We start from the raw sequence: 21,668 nt of genomic DNA, 5'->3' as shown, positions 1-21,668 counted from the left end.
AAATGTGTTCTTTTATATGGCTGAGTAATATTCCATTGCATATATATATATATATATATATATATATATATATATATACTATAGCTTCTTTATCCATTCATCTAGGACATCTAGATTTTTTCCATGTCCTGCTAAGCTAAGTCACTTCAGTCATGTCTGACTCTGTGCAACCCCATAGGATTTTCTTCCTTATGGGTATATTCTATTGTAGAACCTAACATTTAAATTGATCAAGACCTCAGATTTCAAATATTGTGACTCTCTGAAAAGAGACAAAGAGAATGTCCTAGAGACAGTTAACAGTCTCACTGCTATTGCTGCTGCTGCTAAGTCGCTTCAGTCGTGTCCGACTCTGTGTGACCCCATGGGCGGCAGCCCAGCAGGCTCCCTCATCCCTGGGATTCTTCGGGCAAGAACACTGGAGTGGGTTGCCATTTCCTTCTTCAATGCATGAAAGTGAAAAGTGAAAGTGAAGTCGCTCAGTCGTGTCCAACTATTAGCGACCCCATGGACTGCAGCCCACCAGGTTCCTCCATCCATGGGATTTTCCAGGCAGGAGTACTGGAGTGGGGTGCCATTGCCTTCTCCTAACAGTCTCACTAGTTACCTCTAAGTTGAAGCTATCTTTTTCTCATCCAAGTCCATACAGCACTGAACTAATACTTCTCTCATGGCCATAAGCCCAGTGTGACTTTGCTGTTGTTATGTGGACACTTATCTTCAAGCTACCTAAGCCCTCTTCCCCTATCCCAGATTGTAGCATCCTTGGTGGGCAGGTATTTAACATAGTCCATATTTTAGAAGAAATTTTTCACAGTGCCAGTCTATTCTCTTGTGTACAATAGGTAGTTGAATGCTTGTGGGGAAAATTTTCCTTTTAAAAATAGAACCACCATTCATTTCTATTAAAGGAGGTATTAGTATCTAAGCTTAGACAATGGTTATTTGTTAGAAAATTTGGTTACTCTTTGAATGGAAGAAATATCTCACAGAAGAGACTGTTTGGATGTTTTGAATATGCACATGTATTTGTCTTAAGAATAGGAGATACTGTTGGACTTCCCGGGTGGTGCTAGTGGTAAAAAATCTGCTTGCTAATACAGGCGATGCCAGAGATGTGGGTTCAATCCCTGGGTTGGGAAGATCCCCTGGAGAATGAACTGGCATGCCACTCCAGTGTTCTTGCCTGGAAAATTCCATGAGTAGAGAAGCCTGTGGGGCTGCAGTCCACTGGGCTTCAAAGAGTCAGACACGACTGAACACACATGATCTCTATAGTGCCTTGTAGGATGACACAGTGTTGTCTCCACATATCACAGAAAAGCCTTGGATGTTTCTGGGAGTATAATTGTTCTCACTTTTTTATGTCTCTTGTTCTCTCTAGGCTGCACTCAATTTTCTTTTTCAAAAAATTATTACCTACTCCTCTACAGGAGGTAGAGATTAATTTTGCTCTTCCCTTTCCCTCCCACATTCTTTCCCCTTAAGGGTGAGCTAGACTTAGTGACTCATTTTCTAAGAATAAAGTAAGGGAAAATAGTAACTTTACAGTGGAGTATCCTGGCAAGCACTATCTTAGCTAAGTGATAAAAGTTAACATCAACAGTGCTGTCATGTGAATAACATGTACCCTTGATGTGATGTGTTGAGAAGGGCACTTCACTTCTGTCATTTCTTCTTCAAAAATCTGTAACTCCAATATGAATATAAGAATAACAACAGAAAAGGCCAGAATAGGGGACATTTCAGTATCTTTGTCTAGCAGCATTAGACTGCCAAGTTCATGAAAAATAAGGGAAGACTGAGAAACTGTCACAGATCAGAAAAGAATGGGGAGACATAACAAATAAATGTGACGTGTTCCCCTGGATTGCATCCTTGAGCAGACATGGATAAACTGGTGAAAGGCAAATAAAGTCTGGAGTTTAGTTACTAGTAATATACCCATGTCAGCTTTGTTTTCTCAAATGTATCGTACTAATATAAGATGTTAACTAATGTAAGATGGGGAGAACTAGGTGAAGGGTGTATGGGAACTTTCTGTACTATCTTTGCAACTTTTCTGTAAGTCTAAAATTACTCCAAAACACAAATTTCATTTAAATAATTTTATGAAGTATGTAAGTAATTCAAAAAGTTAAGAATGTAACTGACATCATGTACCCATGACCCAAGTTGAGAAAGAAAAATTACAAATATAGTTAAAATCTTCTATGCATACCTCCACAATCCTGATACCCTTTTCTTAAGAGGTAACTACTATACTATACTAAATTTGTCTTGGTCTTTTCTGTGCATATCTTTATAGCTTTTTTATATATTTGTATGATTCTATTTGTTGTTATTGTTCAGTCACTCAGTTGTATCTGACTCTTCGTGACCCCCGGACTACAGCAAGCCAGGCTTCCCTGTCCTTCACCATGTCCTGGAGTCTGCTCAAACTCATGTCCATTGAACCAGTGAGGCCATTTAACCACCTTGTCCCCTGTTGTCCCCTTCTCCTCGTGCCCTCAATCCTTCCCAGCATCAGGGTCTTTTCCAGTGAGTTGACTCTTCACAGCAGGTGGCCAAAGTATTGGAGCTTTAGCATCAGTCCTTCCAATGAATATTCAGGATTGATTTCCATTAGGATTGACTGGTTTGATCTCCTTGCTGTCCAAGGGACTCTTGAGAGTTTTCTCTAACACCGCAGTTCAAAAGCAACAATTCTTCAGCGCTCAGCCTTCTTTATAGTCCAACTCACATCCATACATGACTACTGGAAAAGCCATAGTTTTGATTATATGGACCTTTGTTGGCAAAGTACTGTCTCTGACTTTTTAATACACTCTCTAGGTTTGTCATAGCTTTTCTTGCAAGGAGCAAGCATCTCTACCCACTAGATGTCAGTAGTATCTCTCCCTGGGTTATAACATTAAAAAATGCTTGCAGACGTTGCCAGCTGTCCCGTGGGAGGCAAAACTGCCTCTAGTTGAGAACCACTGAGTTGGAGGTGCCACTGTAGACAGCTACTCTCAGTTTCAAGGGGCACTTGGATGTGGTGACATCAGCAAAGTAATGTCTCTGCTTAATACACTGTCTCAGTTTGTCTATGTATGATTCTATAGACTATGTTTAATATTATGCTATATATTTTAAACTTTAATTAATGATACTATATTGGTGTATATATAATATATATATATATATATATATATATATATATATAAAATTCTTTTGGTTTGCCTTGTTCACCTAGTAATGGGATTTTGAATTTCATCAGTGGAGCCTGATACATTCATTCAGCAATTATGTATTGTGCTTCAACTACACGCCTAGCAGAGTACTAGGTCGTGAGGATTCAGCAGTCAGTCAAATATTCCCGGAAGACACTGTGCTCAAAGATGAATATATAAAAAGCATTACTGATAAGGCTACAGTTGAATTAGGGCGTTGTCATACTACGTGTGCATGCTAAGTCACTTCAGTGGTGTCCTACTCTTTGTGACCCTATGGACTGGAGCCGACCAGGCTCCTCTGTCCATGGGATTCTCTAAGCAAGAATACTGGAGAGGGTTACCATGCCATCCTCCAGAGGATCTTCCCTACCGAGGGATTGAACCTGCATCTCCTGTGGCCTCTGCACTGAAAGCAGATTCTTTACTGCTGAGCTACTAGGGAAGCCCTGTCATACTCTAATAGGCTGTAATATGGGTATTTGTGTTATATAACATTAATAACATCTATAGTTAATAACATCTATAGTTAATATAGATGTTATATTAACATCTATAGTTAATAGATTTATAGTTAATATAAATATTTATAGTTAATATAGTTATATTAACTATAAATTAGTTATATTTATATTTATATATATAGTTATAATATATTTATAGTTAATATAGTTAATATATAACATCTATAAATTAACATCTATAGTTAATAACATCTATAGTTAATAACATCTAACTTCGGTGTTATTTATGAATACTCCCTGTGTTAGATAACTTTTGATGGCCTGAAGATGTTTTGTTTCATCAACTCAATGCCTTTTAAAATTCTGTGTTAGTTCTCAACAACATTTAACATGTAAGGGATATCTCTTAGCGGGTTTGGATTTTCACCATTTCTTAAAAACCCTGGCCTTGCTGGACTGATTCCCACATGGTTACCATGGGGAGGAGCAGAGTAGCTGCTGCTTTCCAGGTCCTTGCTGTCCACTTTGCTCTTTACTTGACTTCCCTGCTTCTAGAACAATCTGGAAGATTTTTGACATTTGAGCTATACAACAGTTATGTGTAAATTCCTCATTACCCACATACAATCACTTAAATGGTGTCATTGATAGTGTTGATAAATACAGGAGAGTGAAAAGATGTATATCTACTTGAATAATGCTTGAACATTTTTCAACCCTGTATGTGCTTTGGCAGTTCCCCACTTTGTTTTTCTAAAAAGAGTAATATAATTTCTTAGGACTACACAAAACTTTTTACTTTACAAGTTGGTTTAGTTCAGTTCAGTTGCTTAGTCATGTCCGACTCTGCAACCCCACGGACTGTAGCATGCCAGGCTTCCCTGTCTATCACCAACTCCTGGAGCTTGCTCAAACTCATGTCCATCGAGTTGGTGATGCCATCCAACCATCTCATCCTTTGTCATCTCCTTCTCCTCCTGCCTTCAATCTTTCCCAGCATCAGGGTCTTTTCCAGTGAGTCAGTTCTTCTCATCAGGTGGCCAAAGTATTGGCGTTTCAGCTTCAGCATCAGTCCTTCCAATGAATATTCAGGATTGATGTCCTTTAGGATGGACTGGTTGGATCTCCTTGCAGTCCAAGGGACTCTCAAGAGTCTTCTCTAACACCACAGTTCAAAAGCATCAATTTTTCAGTGCTTAGCTTTCTTTGTAGTCCAACTCTCACATCCATACAAGACCACTGGAAAACTACATCCTAAAAATTACAAGTTGGTACAGTTTTCTAAATTTCATGCTTTTGCTGTAGTTTATCCCACTGTTTCTTGAGGGACTAATGTGTACAGAACATAGTTCTAAACTGTTGAAGTGATTTAAAGGGATACATAGCTAGGCCCTGCCAAGCTATCTTTTTTTTTTTTTTTAGTTTAAATCCTTTTTTTAAAAAAATTTATTTTAATTGAAGGCTAATTAGTGTACAATATTGTGGTGTTTTTTGCCATACATTGACATGAATCAGCCATGGGTGTACATGTGTTCCCCATTCTGAATCTCCCTCCCACCTCCCTCCCCATCCCATCCCTCAGGGTCATCCCAGTCCACCAACCCTGAGCACCCTGTCTCATATATTGAACCTGGACTGGTGATCTGTTTCACATATGATAATATACATGTTTCAATGCTATTCTCTCAAATCATCCCACCCTCGCCTTCTCCCACAGAGTCCAAAAGTCTGTTCTTTACATCTGTGTCCAAGGATCATTTAGGATGGTAAAACACATCAACAATTAACCTACAATTTAATATATTTATCAAGAGCTTGCTGTGAGCTGGGGATACGTAAAGAAAGAAACATGAGTGAATAAGAAATTGTTCTTGGCGTCAGACGCTTTATTATAATTTAGGATGATAGTTCTCAGAGTTACATCTGTGAATGTGGGAATTTCTGAGTCCATGCACATTTCTGAGAACATGTACAAGTTCAGATTCTGTAATTTTGAGGTCTGGCCATCTCCATTTTTTTTTTTTTGGTGGTGCTGGGTTTCCATTTTTACCAAGTATCCCTGGCAGAGGCTGATTCACCATGAAGCTAACAGGGCAGGGCTCCTCACGTCATTGGATCTGTTGATTCTGAAAGTTGCTGTGAGTAATAGAGAAATTTGGGTGGAGATAAAGGATCCAGGTTTCTACCAGGAACCATTTCTATATATACACCATTGATACATTTCCAAAAGTGAGCTCGGTTATCAAGACTCCAACAATTTGTTGTGATTTCTTTTCTTGTTCTAAATAAATATTCACATTTTTATCTAGTTTTGATTTGTAATCTTACATTCTTTTTCCTAAAATGGGCTCATTATATTATATAAGCTTAGGCTAGTAGCCTCAGATAATTAAGATGCATGCTGTCCCTGGGCCAGTCTTTGACAAATGCTAATACAGAGTTTAAGGAATAGAATGGGAAATAGAATATCAACAACTACATGTGATACCTATAAGATATCATAAGGATTGTTCCTATAAGAGTCAACGATAATACAAGAGGTGAATATGGAAACAAAATTTAATTTTGACCAGAAAGTTTAGGCTTTATGCCTTTCAAGTCTGTGACCACTTGATGCCAGTTTGCCATGCAGTGGGAATTGGGGTAATTTCACTCATGTGCTAAATACAGTTCCTTCACAGGGATGTGTTAAATGAGTGTCTAATTGTGGGTATCTATTTTTTAAAAAACTGTTTGATTATTGTTAAATTGATGGGAATGTTCCTTTACAATTCACCCCTCAATCATTCTGCTTTAGGTCTCTCCACCATCTGTACTTTTTCAAAGTTGAGTTTCATTTTTGAAAAATTGAGTCTACTGTTTTCCCCACTATACCCACCTCCCTGCCTCTCCCTGCAAGGTTAGACTCTCTCCCTTTCAGAGGCAGCCCTCACTGAAGCCGAAAGTATCTGAACAATCTCAGTTCTCAGTTCTAATGTATACATTAGTCTTTCAGTGAAGTCCATAGCCCAGACAGAGTTGGTGGCCCAGCGAAGATTGCTTCATTCTACATCCTTGTTATTTCTCAAAATTTTCCCAATAGCAGACCTGGAGTGCAGGAAGTACATTTTTATGCACTCTGCCTCCATTTCTCTCATTCCTCTTAACCCCCAGAAAAACCTCGCCTTGAGTTTTAACACACCACAGCCCATGATTCAGACTCTTCCAAATTAAACTCCCCAGCATCACAATTCCTATTGATTATCAATGTGTGACTACTGACTATTGATGAACAAGATTTGTTCAGATTATGCTTCTATGGATGGTGTGAAGTTGTTTTCTAAAGAAGTATAGAAACATTTAGCCCTGTTCCCTTTTCATTTGCCGATAATAACCCAGTCATAGCACAACTCTTTAACAGCAAATGGGTTTTGTTAGGATTCTGCTAAAACCAGAGCCCATGAGGTAATCCCCCATTCTTTTAAAGATATAGGTGCCAGGGTTTCTAATTGTCTTGTATAATTGCCTATTCCAGTTTAGTAGGGATTGGAGTAAGAATGAATGAATGATGAGTCCTGATATTGTGAACTGTGAGTTGTGATATTGTGAATTGTGAGTCCTGATAACAGTATGTTATCTATCATTTTTGAGTACCTTTTGCATGCTAAGCACTTTGATGAATGCCTTAAATACATTATTTTATTCTATTAATATTATGCAGGTATCAGAAAACTCATTATATATATAGATGACAAAACTGAGATTTGATGAGAGTATATTATTGCCCAAAGCCACATAACCATAAAGACAGCTGAAATTTGGATTCAGATTTTGGGTACTCCAAATTCACTGTCTTTTAGAAATTGATGATTATATGTCATGTAACATTTAAGGTATACTCCTCCTAGGTCTGTATAGTTTATATCTGTGTACAATTTCTACACACATTCTCAGGGAAAGATATTGATAAAAGACTTAGAATCAGTCAGGACCAGTGAAACCAGGGAAAAGGAATCTTTAGCAATGGGTGTCTTTTAGAAACCAAGGAGATTAGGTGTGGCATTTGAGACAATCCAGGGTGAAGGCTTCCCTGTGGCTCAGTTGGTAAAGAATCTACCTGCATGGCGGGAGACCTGAGTTCAATCCGTGGGTTGGGAAGATCCCCTGCAGAAGGGAAAGGCTACCCACTCCAGTATTCTGGCCTGGAGAATTTCGTGGATTGTATAGTCCATGGGGTTGCATAGAGTCCGACACGACTGAGCGACTTTCACTTTCACATTTTACTTTTTTCAGGGTGAAGGCAATAAGATTTCTTCATATATGCTCCTCAATTTTGTGTTTCTTATTGACCAGGAAGAAACAAGCTTAGTAGGAGTCCTAATTAAACATAAAACTATCATTTCTGCTAACGATGTTAACTATGACCTACCAAGGTCACATTTGGGTACAACCTAATTTATTTTGTAACAGAAAATCACAGTGTCCAGTAATATATCCTAGGGTTAACATAAAGTATTTTGTTAGTGATTTCTGTAAATGGCAGTTGTGTCACTCACATTTTGTAAAAGTAACACCATCACATTATTTGACTTACCTGCTAAAATGTGCCAGCACTTTTACCTCATGAGATGTTGGGGCTATTGCAGTATAATTGCCCAAAGAACTATAATCTTTGTCTTCTCATCGGTTCTCTTAATATGGAGTTGCCAATAGTGTTGATTGTGTCATAGCAGCACCAGGAGAAAATGATACAGTCATTTCTGGTGAAATGGAGATGTCATCAAAGACGGAGCAGATCTTTAGAAACAAAACCACTGGCTGTACTTTTAACGCTATGAAACCTGGGAGCGTGGGTTCCTAGCGTGTAGCAGTGCTGCTTCTATCCAGTAGTCATGTCTATGGACCTAGTTCATGCTTCTTTCTCAGTGACTATTTCTTACATCACCTCTCAGACTTCTGATGTAACATAACTTGCTGTGGGTCTGTCTTTTTCTCTCATTATGCTTTGAAAGAATATATTTTATTTTTTCTTAGTACAACATAGGATAACTCCACTAAATAGCAGTTGTCTTTAAGTCAGTCAAGTCAGATAATATTTGGCTTGCTTTTCTAGCCCTTTCTCTGTGGGTGGGGGGATAGTGATATCTCAGGAAAGGCTACCAAGCTATTCTGTATGTTTAATAGTACTGCGGTCTCTTAACAAAATGAAAACTATCCAAGGCCAGACATCCTTTGAGAATGTGGATGTGTATCATTTCTTTCTAGATTGCTGGATAACTGTGTTCAATTTTTTTGTTCTGTTTGAAATTTGAAAAGGCAATATTTACCTGTCAGAGGCTTTGAAATCCCTAGATTTCAAGCCAAAAAGGATTCATGGGTGCCCTAGGGAACAGGGGTTTCAACTTTCTCCTCCTACACAGTACCTGATATGTAGTAAGCTCAATGGGGGTGATTCACACTAACTGGAAGGCACCTAGTGTGTTTTCTGCTCACTTCTATATGCTGTAAACACTTCCTTTTGATACTGGTTGAGATTTACATCAAGGCATATGTACATTTATATTTACCCGTCTTTCAGGGATACTGCAGCTCCAAGTGCCCTCTGCACGTGTGATTAAATATTAATTAGGCTTCTAATATAAGCAAGTGAATTCACAGGCCCAAGTGTCACATGAATAATTTATGAGGTACCCGAAGGCTCAGCCTGGAAAGCTGATTGGCCACCATGGATTTGTATAATTACAAAGTTTCATTATTAACAGTAGAAGCAGTGGAGAGATTTGCCTAGCTTGAGGGACTTTGAAAGCATAAGCTGTCTCATTAGGGTAAAAGGGAATAAGGCAAAATATGCAAACTTGTTAGCAGAAAAAAAAAGGGGGTAAAAACTGAACTTGGCCTTTAAATATAACTCTGGTATGTGTGTATTTAAAAATACATAGTAAAATTAGTATTATGATTGATAAGCATGTTTGCTTTAAATTTTTAGTATACCAAGCAATACTTTAAGCATTTGTTTTAAACTGAAGGCCAGAATCTTTAATATTTTCCTGAGAAAGCCACAGGTAGCCTAATGGGCCCTGTGGAGAAAGGTTTGGAGGTAAAAGACTGAAGACAGTCCAGGGCTCTTGCTAGAATGTGTGTTGTGCATGCAATTAAATCTCAAGGTCAAACAATTTACAGACAATTACTTTTCTAACATCTCCAGAAATGCCTGCTTACACGTCTTTAATTTTAAATGATACTGATATTCCAATTCTCCCCAAAGGTTAATGCTGACTAAATCCAGCTGTGACCTGACACGATGCGACAGCACAGTGCCTAATTATCCTCTGGATAGTCATTTACTTGAAACCATTAAAGGAATAGGCTGAGAGGAAGATTTAGGACCCTGAAAAAATGTTAGCCTGACTTCTTTCTTCTTGAAGATGGGATGGGCTGAAAAATAAAAATAAAATCCTGCTAAATGTTAGCCATTTGCTTTGATGGCAGAAAATTGTTCATCCCACTCTGTTTTTTTACAGGTTAAATTGCTAACTAGTTCATTTTATCCATTGCCTACGGCTGGCGCTAAATGTCAGTGACAAATTTTGTACTTGTCTTGAAGAATGAATTAAGTTATGCACAAAAGCTATAGTGCTCTTTTAAGATGAGTGAATCGCAGAGGGAGAAAAGTTGCTCTTTGGAAAAAGGATTATTTTGATTAAAGGCCTTTTCTATTGTAGCAGAAGACAGGTAGTGGTTTAAGATAATTCCAACAGTTACCACCCACAGAGGCTGCAGTCCTTTAGTAGACATTTCTTTAAGAGCACTTGTGTCAGATTATATACTATGATTATTATCATAAGACCATTAGTGACAGTGAAAGAAATTACTTAAAAAGAAAAAAAAACCCCAAACAACCCTAGTTTTCATTAACTAGAGTAAAAATAATGGTTTTCTGTTGTGGGATTGCATTCCATCACTGTTACATAAACCTTTCACAGTAAGTTGCAGTGGAAATTAAAGAAGGACACCCATGCTTGCCAAAATGTTACAAAAATAAAAGCCTCAATACTTTAGTAACATATAATAGGAAAATATGACAGCAGCTGGTAGAGACGTTCATCCCTCTTGATTTTAGTTACTTGGCAAATGAGTTCTGACTCATCATCTCTCAATAAAACTAGCTATGAGCAGTTATTGATATTACATTGCAAACTAGTTTATTGTCACTAGTTTTTATAAAAGATTTGTATCAGGCTTTTTTTTCCTGGTTTCATTTTCCTTTGCAAAAAACACTTGCTTATTTAATATACAAAGTTTATAGTAGTAACTTTGTCATAGTTCTGAATTATTCTACCTAAATTTTAACACTTGATAAACAAAATGAATAAGGTAAGTGTGTAACTTTTAAGTAGAGGGTTAGTAGGTGCATAAAAAAGTTTTGAGTCCTTGGAGGGATATTTCACCTCTTGATCAAATTGATGGGCACTTGCTTGGATGGTGACCAGGATTTACTAGGACAAACTCCAAGAATGTGACTCTGATTAGTTCATAATTTCTCTTCTACTGGTCCAGAATGTTTACTTGAAGGATAAAAGATATACTGATGGTTTCTTTGTGAAGTAGTAAGAATACAAGAGTTTTTAGTTAGACTTGTCCTCTCATCATAAAGGACAATTATAACCATGCTTTGTTATAACACACCATTCTATATACTGCAAACTATTAAAGAGAATTTGATTTTAAAGAAAACTATAGTGATTAAATCTTAGTTGAGGAATTGCTTATTTGGAATCAGTTCTTTTAAATTGAATTTAAATTAATGAAATGAGTTGTCAAATCAGCTTTAACTAAATGATAGATAAATGTAGCTGTTTGAACTTCTGTTAAGACCTAGTATTCCACCTTGGCAAGGAATGGCTTATGTGACTGAATGGATTTCTATTTTACCCTTTAGTCCTCCACTTATTCGCTAACCACTTCGACCTGTTCTGTAATTATGACTGATGTGAATGGTCGCTCAGTGGGAGTTGTCATTATCTTCATTATTCCTAGCAAGAGTTTCAGTCTGATGATGTTAGAGCAAGATACTGAGGAAACAGTCCAGGTCTCAGGTAAAAGCAGGCTCCCAGAATGCTGTTCAGGATAAGTTTTCTTGGTGGAGTGGGAAGTGCTAGCTGAAATGAAAAATTCTATCTATGTAAGAGTTGTTTCCTAATGCTTTCCTGAGTTTGGGCTCCCACCATGTTTTTGGCTAACTCTGCGGTGGCCAGATGCTCTGTCACCAGGGATTATGTGTCTATGTTTTCCAAGAATGATGTCTCAGGAGTTTGGACTCTAAGTAATGGAGATCATGTGGCAGTTCACCTGTTTGGAATAGACTGCACTGAACTGATTTTGCCCGACTTTCTTGTCTTCTTTTATATATTTTGTGCATGCGTGCTGAGTCGCTTGAGTCGTGTCTGACTTTGCAACCTCATGGACCGTAGCCCATCAGGCTCCTCTATCCATGGGATTCTCCAGGCAAGAACACTGGAGCAGTTTGCTGTGCCCTTGTCTAGGGGATCTTTCTGCCCCAGGGATCGAACCTGCATCTTTTATGTCTCCTGCTTTGGTATGTGGGTTCTTTACCACTGAGCCACCTGGGAAGCCCTTTTGTATTTTATTGTTTGACAATTTTCTTTTTTTTTTTTACAGTAAACTTTTAGGTTTAAATAAAAACAGTATTTAGTTTTTAATAAAAATATTTGTCAAGAACTTTGCATCTGTAAAGATATTCTTCTCTTATATCAACTGCTTGTCATGGGTTTCCATAATTTAAAATTTTTATTAAGAAAATAATAGCAAAGATAACATCAGAGAGCTCAGTTCTTCTATCCTGAGTTCAGAGATGAGTGTTTGCTAGATTTTGTCTTCAAACTGTTCCCAATGTGACTTGTTGGCATTAGGGAGGATATTGGAAAGATTGGAGGGAGGAAGAGGGTGCATTCTCTTCTCCCAATGAAAGTCATCTCTGTTGTTTCCATATAGGAGGGTGACAATGTACATCTACTACTAGAGAGTATTCAATATTGCAGGAGGTATATAGGGAAGCCTAGAGTATTTTGGCATTTTGCTTTCACAATCAGATTTTTGTATAATCAATCCCACTGGGTTTAAAGGTAAAATCTTATTATGCTTTCTTTTTTTCTTTTTATGAAAATAGTGGAATTGGTTGGGAAAGTAGAAACTTGAAGAGCAGGTCTTCCATCAAAATGTAAACTGAGAGCCAAAGTTGTTTGACTCGTGTATAATTTGGAAATAACAAAATATCTTTTTGTGCTTTAACTGTGAATTCTGTCCAGGAACCTGTTGTCACTAGTCAACTTTTTTAGAAAGTGTGCTTTTTTAGTGTAGGTTGACCTTAAACATTAAAAAAAATTCAGGACAGTATTAACAGATATTCATTCAAAAATAATATTACCATCTGAATTTATTTGGTGGGAACTGTAAATTATAAATTGACTTACTATACGATTTAATCTACATCCCTTTCTTATGAAGATATAAAGTTCTTCAATGCAAATTCAAGTAATTGAGCATTTTTGTTTCCTTTTTTTTCTTGGTGATATTGATTTGTACCTAACGTTTTATGTAGTCACATATGCAGCAGTTACAAGTTCAGTAGAGAGAATAGAGTATTGATAGATGACTGGGCATCCATGGGTCATTTTATATTTGATTCTATCTTTGCTTTCAAAGTTCTTATTTATATAATTTGTTGTCTAACCCCAAGAGAGTTCCCTTTCCCTTTTACTGCTCGTACTATTTCTTTTTCAGTTATTTCACTTTGACCTTATATTGCTAAATATTACACTAAATGTTCTCCTATGAGAACTATGTACTTTTTTTCCACTTTTAAAATCTTAAATCCTGTTTTCTATCCCTGACTTATTTCTAAACCTGCTATTAACAAATTTAAATTGTACCCTTCCCCTCTCACTATGGGTTTTCACACCACAAAGCTTTTCATAATTGATATAGGGCACATATAGGATGAGTCAAAAATATTGAAAAATGACCTCATTTATGTAACCATAATATACATCTTAACTTCATACAAAATCCATAAATTGCCACTGTCTTTCCACTAACTTGGATATTCTAATTGCCACATGTCATGGTTGTGGTATACCATTGTCTGCAATGGAATAGTCATGTGAAATTAATTCATGGCTTCCACCCTGACTCAGCTGGTATAGAACCCTCCTGCCAATGCAGGAGACATATCAGACGTGAATTTGATCCCTGGCTAGGGGAGATCCCCTGGAGAAGGAAATGAAAACCTGCTTTGGTATTCTTGCCTGGAAAATTCCATGGACAGAGGAGCCTGATGGGGCTACATTCCATAGCATGGCAAAAAGTTGGACACAACTGTGTACACACATGGTCATGGTCATGGTTATGTGAAATTAATACTTTTCCTACTTAAAAGCTAGCCAGCTAATTTACTCAGAAGATCCAAGGATACTGTCCAAAAATGTGATCATCATTCTGAACTTGCAACCAATATTGTCCAAATCCTATCTTCTGTTCCCCTCTGGTATGTCTGTCTCTGTTTTGACAGAAGCTGTGATCTTCCATAGTTAGAATCAGGCAGTTTGTCAGGGGATACTAGCTGAGAGACCATAAATAAGTATGGATCATGTGTGTCAACTTAATGTTTATTTTTTTTATTTCTTTGTGGGAAATTAGGAATAACTTGGAGTGTAAATATATTGCTTCAAGAAGACCCAATAGATGAAATAGCTTGTTTTATAGAGCAAGCAAGTGACTGGTTATTTGCTTTATAATCCTAAGGATAATGACATTAGCAGCTAAATTTTTGAGTACTTACTGTATATTAAGTATTATATTAAGGATTTCATGAGATGCTCTGTTTAATCATCACATTCAGTATACAAAATATTAATAGTTGTAATTTCTAGTTTGCAGATGAGGAAACTGTCTTTCACTACTATGCAATGTTTATTAAATAAGTGAATCTATTATATCATATTAACTATTTTCTTGCTCTCATTTCAGTTTTTCCTGGGTTTAAGTAGAAATACTTAATAATAAAAGCAAATATGAATTATTTGGAGCGAAAATACGTACACATATTTTTCTCATGAAATTCAAATTATGGCTTTAGTTTTTAGCTTTAATCTCAAATTCCTTGGAATATTTTACTATGCACATTGGAACAGGCATCTGTCTATCAAACATTTGTGATCTTCAAACCAAATAAGATCACTAAACACCTGTGGAAATATAATTTAGTGTCATGATTTTATTTGGTGTAGGTAACTTAGAAATAGCCCATGTGTTTGGATTATTATTATTTTTATTTTTGCAGGGGTACTGATACCTTAGTAAGTACTGGAGAAAATTCTGATTAACTTCATTTTAGGTGCTGTCTCTTAAACCCTTCCTGGGATCTGATTGAAGTTGACACTGTGGGCACTATATAAACAGTATGTTGCAGTGTTTCTCTCCTTGTGCCCCTACTTCCCTCTCCATCCCAGTAAATCCTTTGAAGGTTTTATTATTCAGGGGTGGGAAGATTGGAGTGAAAGCTACAGAATGATTTAACACTGTGGGAACTTAATCAATAAGAGTGTTGCTGCCGAGGGCTCCCAGGAAAGGGTGTTGTTTTCCATCCAGATGATAATGAGGCCGGGTAGCAGCAACCTCTGGAGGAGGAGTGCTAGGGCAGCGATTCTTTGGTGGTGCTTTTGCTGGTTGCTAATTAATAGTTTTGAGGCCAGTGGGGCACCTTTTGGCCTCTTTGACATTTGCAAGCTTTTCTGTGGCTTGTCCCACATGTCTTTCCACCATCAGGGGTCACTCTCAACTGGATTGGAGTCTGACAAGTCTAATTGGCTCGAATCTATGCAGATTTAAACATCTAGCCCACATGCCAAAAATCTGATGTTTTCTCATGCTGCTTCTGAGTTCCTGGCATTATGGGATTGGTGCATGCCTGAATTATTATGTACCAGCTTATCCTTCTGTTAGCATGTTAAAGAGCAATTAGCTGGATGTGGTGTAAGAAATAGGGGAAAGAACTTCAATGCAGTTCAGTTGTAAATGCCTTTTATACTTAAAAAAAAAAAAAAACTGTCAGACCGTTAAGCATTACTGGTTGGAAAGCAGATTGAATTGTATAGTCAAATTTTTTAAAGGGTGAATAATTTCCTGAGCGTTGATTAAGGAAAAAAAAAGATCCTTGCTGGGCAAACATACATGGATGGTATAATGTAAATCACCCAAACATTTTTTATTTACTTTCGTTGTCCTATTTCCTTTCCTGATATTACACTTCTCTCATATCCTCAATTTTATTTTTTTTAAAAAGAATTTTAACTTCCTTATAACTGGTTAATGGTCAATTTACTAGATATATTTTCTTGTATATTATGTTTTTTTCATCATTGCCATTTCATAGGATTTTGAATTAATGGCAGGAGGCTTGGCTGGGTGCAATCACGTTCAACCTGAGTCATTTGCATAAGATAATAAATTCTTGATTTCTTTACTGTTATTTCTAAATTATTTTAATTGAGGAAACAGAATAATACAATAGCTATGCTTATATATTGTTTATAGTTTATAAAATACTTTTTTATCGAGACATGCAGAATAATATTAGTTATGCTTATATACTGCTTTATAGTTTATAAAATATTTTTAATGTTTAATCTTGAAAAGACAGTAGGTTAAGATAGGTTAATATCTTTAAATTGTAAATAAATTTATAGATTTATAGAAAAATTAGGTGACTTGCCCAGTGTAACTATGGCCAATGTATCTGAGGCAGAGATGATTTTGATTCCAAGATACTTTCATCACAATGTGTATGCCTTAAGGTAATTTGTTCATAGATTATTTCATAAGCATCTTTTTGGACTACAGATAGTGTAATTCTTATAAACTGTGTTATCTTAGTTTTAGAACTATCCAAAGAGTTTATGAGAGATAGCAAAAAGTAATGAGTAATTTTACCTATGTGCCATTAAAATTTTTCGTAGCACCAAAATGCTCTAGCAACTGAGCTTTCATTTAATTTCCATTTTCTGAGAAGTCTTTATCATTTTTGATAATTCACCAGAAGACATCAATTTTACCACACTACATAAGGGAAATATAAAATTAATTAATCTTTGAAAGCCAGTGCTAACAGTAGTTTAAGATATCAGTTCATTGCTATTTTTATCTTTGTCTCAAACACTTGGGAAACCTGAGACTTATTTTTTTCTCTTTTTTAAAATCATAGAATGATGTTCTTTTTTTCCTGACAACTCTTTGGTACTTTAAAACTGGTTATATCTTAATTCTGTTGCTCTGTCTCCTCACTATTTACTTATGTTGTAGTGATAGTTTTGAAAAAATGTTATAAAATAAAGAGAAATGTATATATGTGTGTAACATGGTGTGGTGGTTTTCTGGTAATTTAGAAATTTTCACTTGTCAGTAAAGTTGAATACTTGGAGCATGGTGAACTTCATTTGTTTCTTGCTTTTGGTTTCTATTTGTGTAGTGTTAGACATTTTAAGGGTCATAGTCATGGATGTTTAGAGATCAAACTAGTAGAAAACTTAGATATCGTTAGTTTAGCTTCTCATTATATATTATGTTGATTTTGTTTTCCTGTTTTTTTCCTCTAGAGAAAATTTGGAATTCATTAATATAAAAAGAAATAGGAAGGTAAGCACTTCAATATGTCATCTGTGGAAGTAATTTATTATGACATTGTCTTCCATTTCCTATTAAGAAATATATAAAGATTAATTTTAACAAATTTTAACTTTTGGCCAAGGCATTTTAATGAACAATACTTCAATCTTACTATTTCAGATAAGAGCAAAATATCTGGTTCTTGAAGGGGAAAGGAACTAACACTTTTAAAATATCCACTCTTTGTTAGGTTGGGTGATCAGAAATTCCAATATGCACAGAACAGTTTGGTTTACACTTGTTATGGCCTAATTACTAATACTTCTTCTTTTCACTCTCAACTTGCATGAAATATAGGAATTGGACATGTGTTTTCTATCTCTCTTGTGTAAACATCCTCTAATCAAATTAACTCACCAGAAAATTTGTGTTTCTGGTTTGTATTTGCCATTAATTATAATTGTGTGATTTAGGTCAAATTATTTACCTCTCTGTAAATAAATTTTCTCATTAGCAAAATAGGGACAATATACCTTTCCCATACAATAATAATGACAACAGAACTTTTATGGCTAGTTCTTTTAGAGCATAGCCAGAGAGGCCTATTATCAGACCAAGAAATTATTATTTTAAGGGGGTATCAAACATTGTAAGATGCTTAATGGCTGGGCTTACACAAGACTTTGGTTCAAATCCTGGCTCAAAGCTTAACCAAATATGAATTCTTGGAGAATTATGTCTGGACTGTGGAGGTGTATGTGTGTGTTCATTTTTCTTAAACCTCTGAGAATAAAAGGAAAAGAGCTAATATTTCTTACTCTTTGGTACAGATTTGGTAAATGATAAGTAATTAATAAATGTTAGTTTTTTCTTCTCATTGCTTTACAAAAATAATTGAACAAATAAGCTTAGAGTCTTATGAATATGCCTTACCACTGTTATGTAACACTGATAATAATGTGTTCCATCTGATTTTACCTACTCAAATTACTGTGTTTATATCTCCTTGTTCATTATGTTTAAGCAAGTATAAAGGATTCACATCTTGTCTCAGTGAAAAGAATTGAGTATAGCTAGGAAAGATATTGGGCTTCCCTGGTGGCTTAGAGGTTAAAAGCATCTGGCTGCAATGTGGGAGACCTGGGAAAGATATTAGCCACTTGAGCCAAAATGGATGTGGTTTTGGTAGACTTAAATTCTAGAGGAAAGGATGAGTGCAGAAGTCAATACAACTGTCCAGAAATTAGGGGTAAAAAAGCTAGGCAGAAGACCAAGCTAAGATGGGATAGGTTGGGGTAGAATATGAATTGGGATCTAGCTGTATCTATTTTGGCTTTAACTAGGTCTGATTTTGAGTAAATATCAATCTTCTGTTGGATGTAGGCAAAAATGGAGCTGTAGGAGAAAGGGTTGAGAGGAATGGTAAGCAGAGTTAAGGTAATTTCCGTGTGGGCTTCAACTTAGATGCTTTGGATAAGCCCAAGACTTTGGTTGAAATCATTGGCAAATCTGCCTTGTTATGAGCTAGGAAGGAAAGATGTGGGTGAAATAAATCAAGAGCTGATGTCCTAGTTGGTTTCCTTTTGTCAAATTCATTTAGTAGTTTTTCCACACTAAGTACCAATTTTGTACCTGGGCACAAGTGAGTAGATAATCTCAGAATCGTATTTTATTAGAGGACTAGAGCTCTCTAGTTTCCTCCAGACTCTAACAAAAAGTATTGAGTGGTTAAGAATTATTAAAACATATTTTCCATTAAAACATTAAAACATGTATACTTATTTTCCCCTTAAAATTCTACTACTAAAGGACATGCTTATAAATGTATCCAGAATGACTGTTTATTCTATGTTAAATTTTTTCTTCTTTTTGTTACTGAGTCAGAAGGATAAATCTCTCAAACCCACAATCTATTGTGACTACATCTATAAAACTAACAGTGGATGTACATTTTCAAAATTGAAAGTCATTATAAAACAATGTAGGGCCTCTCTAAATCATAGCTAAGAACAGTCATAATGGAAATCTTTTATCTATGTCTGATTCACTAACATGTCATTATTCTGAGAACTAATAACTTTTTCTTGGAGATAGGGCCCCAAATTCAATTTTATAGCTCACAGTCCCAGTAAATAGAAAAATTCTGCCAAACCTGCCTTTATAAATTCTAGTGATTTCATGTTTTTACCATATGTATTGAACTAGAAAAAAGGGAAGTGAGGTTTGATGGGTTTTTACTTGGCCAATAAGCTCTACTATATCTATATGAAAAATTTTAAATTAATATTTTCATATTATCTCAGGGATATATAACTAGCATTAATTATTTCAGTAAAATCCAAAGTACTTGGGAGAAATATTTGCTCCTGTCTTAAATCATAATTCAGCCTCAACTATTTGAATAAGCCATCACTCCTCATTTTCTACTCATGGAGCAGCTGGGCTGCAATAATCAACTTCCACCATTGTGTTGTTAGAAGGGAGTACACTGCTCAGTTCCTAGCAGTGGATCTCTCTGATGCTTCTTAGTTCCACAGAAGGAATTTTCTAAATGAGTTACAGTGCACTGAGAAAAGGAAAACAAAAGATGATTCGCTTCTTTCAAACTGAGAAATTATCTTCTCACGAAGAGGTTCAGATTTTAAAGTTAATATTAACTCCTAATGTTATTTAGTAATGTTTGCCAAGAGTTATTTCATTTTCGTTTAAACAACTTTTATTTTTATTGAATTTATTAATGTTATTTAAAAACTAATTAGTACATTTAATTAATCAGATTTTTAGTTGCTCACGAAAGAATCCCACTGGCTAATTTAAAGCTGAAAAAGAATTTGTTAAAAGGATATTATCCAATTATTTGTTATTCAGTCACTCAGTTGTGTCCGACTCCTTGCATGAACTGCAGCACACTAAGCTTCCCTGTCCTTCAGTATCTCCCAGAGTTTGCTCAAACTCATATCCAGAGTCAATGATGTCATCCAACTATCTTATGCTCTGTCACCCCCTTCTCTTTCTGCCCTCAATCTTTCCCAGCATTTATAGGATATTAAAAGAAATCTCTTAAAAAAAACTAGAGATTCAAGCTTGTAATTTATACTTATAGGAACAAATACCAAAGTTATTTTGCAGAACAAATGATCTTTTGGATAGACATATGGAACCTTGCACCCTTGGCAATACTCTCTCTGGACCTTGGGTTCTGTTTTTAGAATCACTGCCTCTGGAATCTGGATATAGTTGCTGCTGCTACTGTGCCTATCTTCACTAGAACTGATTCTACATGTTCACTGTGGTAGGCTAGTGCTCTGCTGCATGACTTTGCTGAACATCTTACCATACTGGAGACTAACACAGAGATTTAAATAGTGAAAATTCTAGAACAATGTAGTGGGTTGTCTAGTAGGGTTGTGACCTATTCACTGAAAACATTTAAGTAGTGACATGATGAGCACTTAGGATTATTTTAAGGGGAATTTCTTCTTTCCATAGGTTTTTGAACTAGATCTTGTAAATCATAGTTTAAATTTGGGGAAATTTTTTAGATTATCCTGCTTGTCATTTTCCTTACTTTCTTTTTCCTCTATTGATCTGCAAGGACATCTGCTAGAATAGCTGTCTGCAATTGTCTTTTTTTAGATGCTATTACAGGTAGAAAATAGGTTAGTGCATAAGAAGTTTCATTCTATCCATTTTACACTGCAAACAATGACGATTTCTCACTTAATAAACCCAGAAATAAAGATAGAGAAACTATTATTAATGTTATGGAGTACCCATTTAATATGTTAGATTTTACATAAGCATTTACATTGGTTCTTTATGAACTCCAATTCAAATGACAGATTAATTAATATATAGACACATTTGGACAAAAAGAATGGGAGAAATAAAGTACATGAGAAATATTCCCAATATTGGAAGATAGAAAGCAGATGTAAAAGTGTTACCTATTTATTTAACTCAGTAGCAAAAAACCGAACAATCCAATTGAAAAATGGGCAAAAGGAGCTTAAGAGACATTTCTCCAAAGAAGACATACAAATGGGCAACAGATACAAAAAAGTGCTTGATGTCATTAATAATCAGAGAAATGCAAATCAAAACCACAATAATATGTTACCTCAGACCTAGGAGAATGGCTACTGTCAAAAAGACAAGCAACAAGTGTTGGTGAGGTAGTGGAGAAAAGGGAACTCTTGGTCATTGTTGGTGGGAATGTAAATTGGTGCATCCACTATGCAAAACAGTATAGAGGTTCCTTAAATATTAAAAAGAGAACTAATGTATGATCCAGCAATTCCATTTCTGGGTATGTATCCAAAGGAAATGA

At 35.9% G+C, this 21,668-nt stretch overlaps 1 long non-coding RNA gene across 1 annotated transcript in view; it reads left to right on the top strand.

Moving 5' to 3' along the window:
• Window positions 1-21,668, top strand: part of LOC113898337 — a 429,587-nt gene that overhangs the window by 153,656 nt on the left and 254,263 nt on the right. The gene's annotated exons all lie outside the window — the stretch shown is intronic.

The sequence above is a fragment of the Bos indicus x Bos taurus genome, chromosome 9, assembly GCF_003369695.1.
Source record: "Bos indicus x Bos taurus breed Angus x Brahman F1 hybrid chromosome 9, Bos_hybrid_MaternalHap_v2.0, whole genome shotgun sequence".
NCBI lineage: Eukaryota > Metazoa > Chordata > Mammalia > Artiodactyla > Bovidae > Bos > Bos indicus x Bos taurus.
Note: the sequence above shows the minus strand (reverse complement) of the source record. Positions and strands in the feature narration are given on the sequence as shown.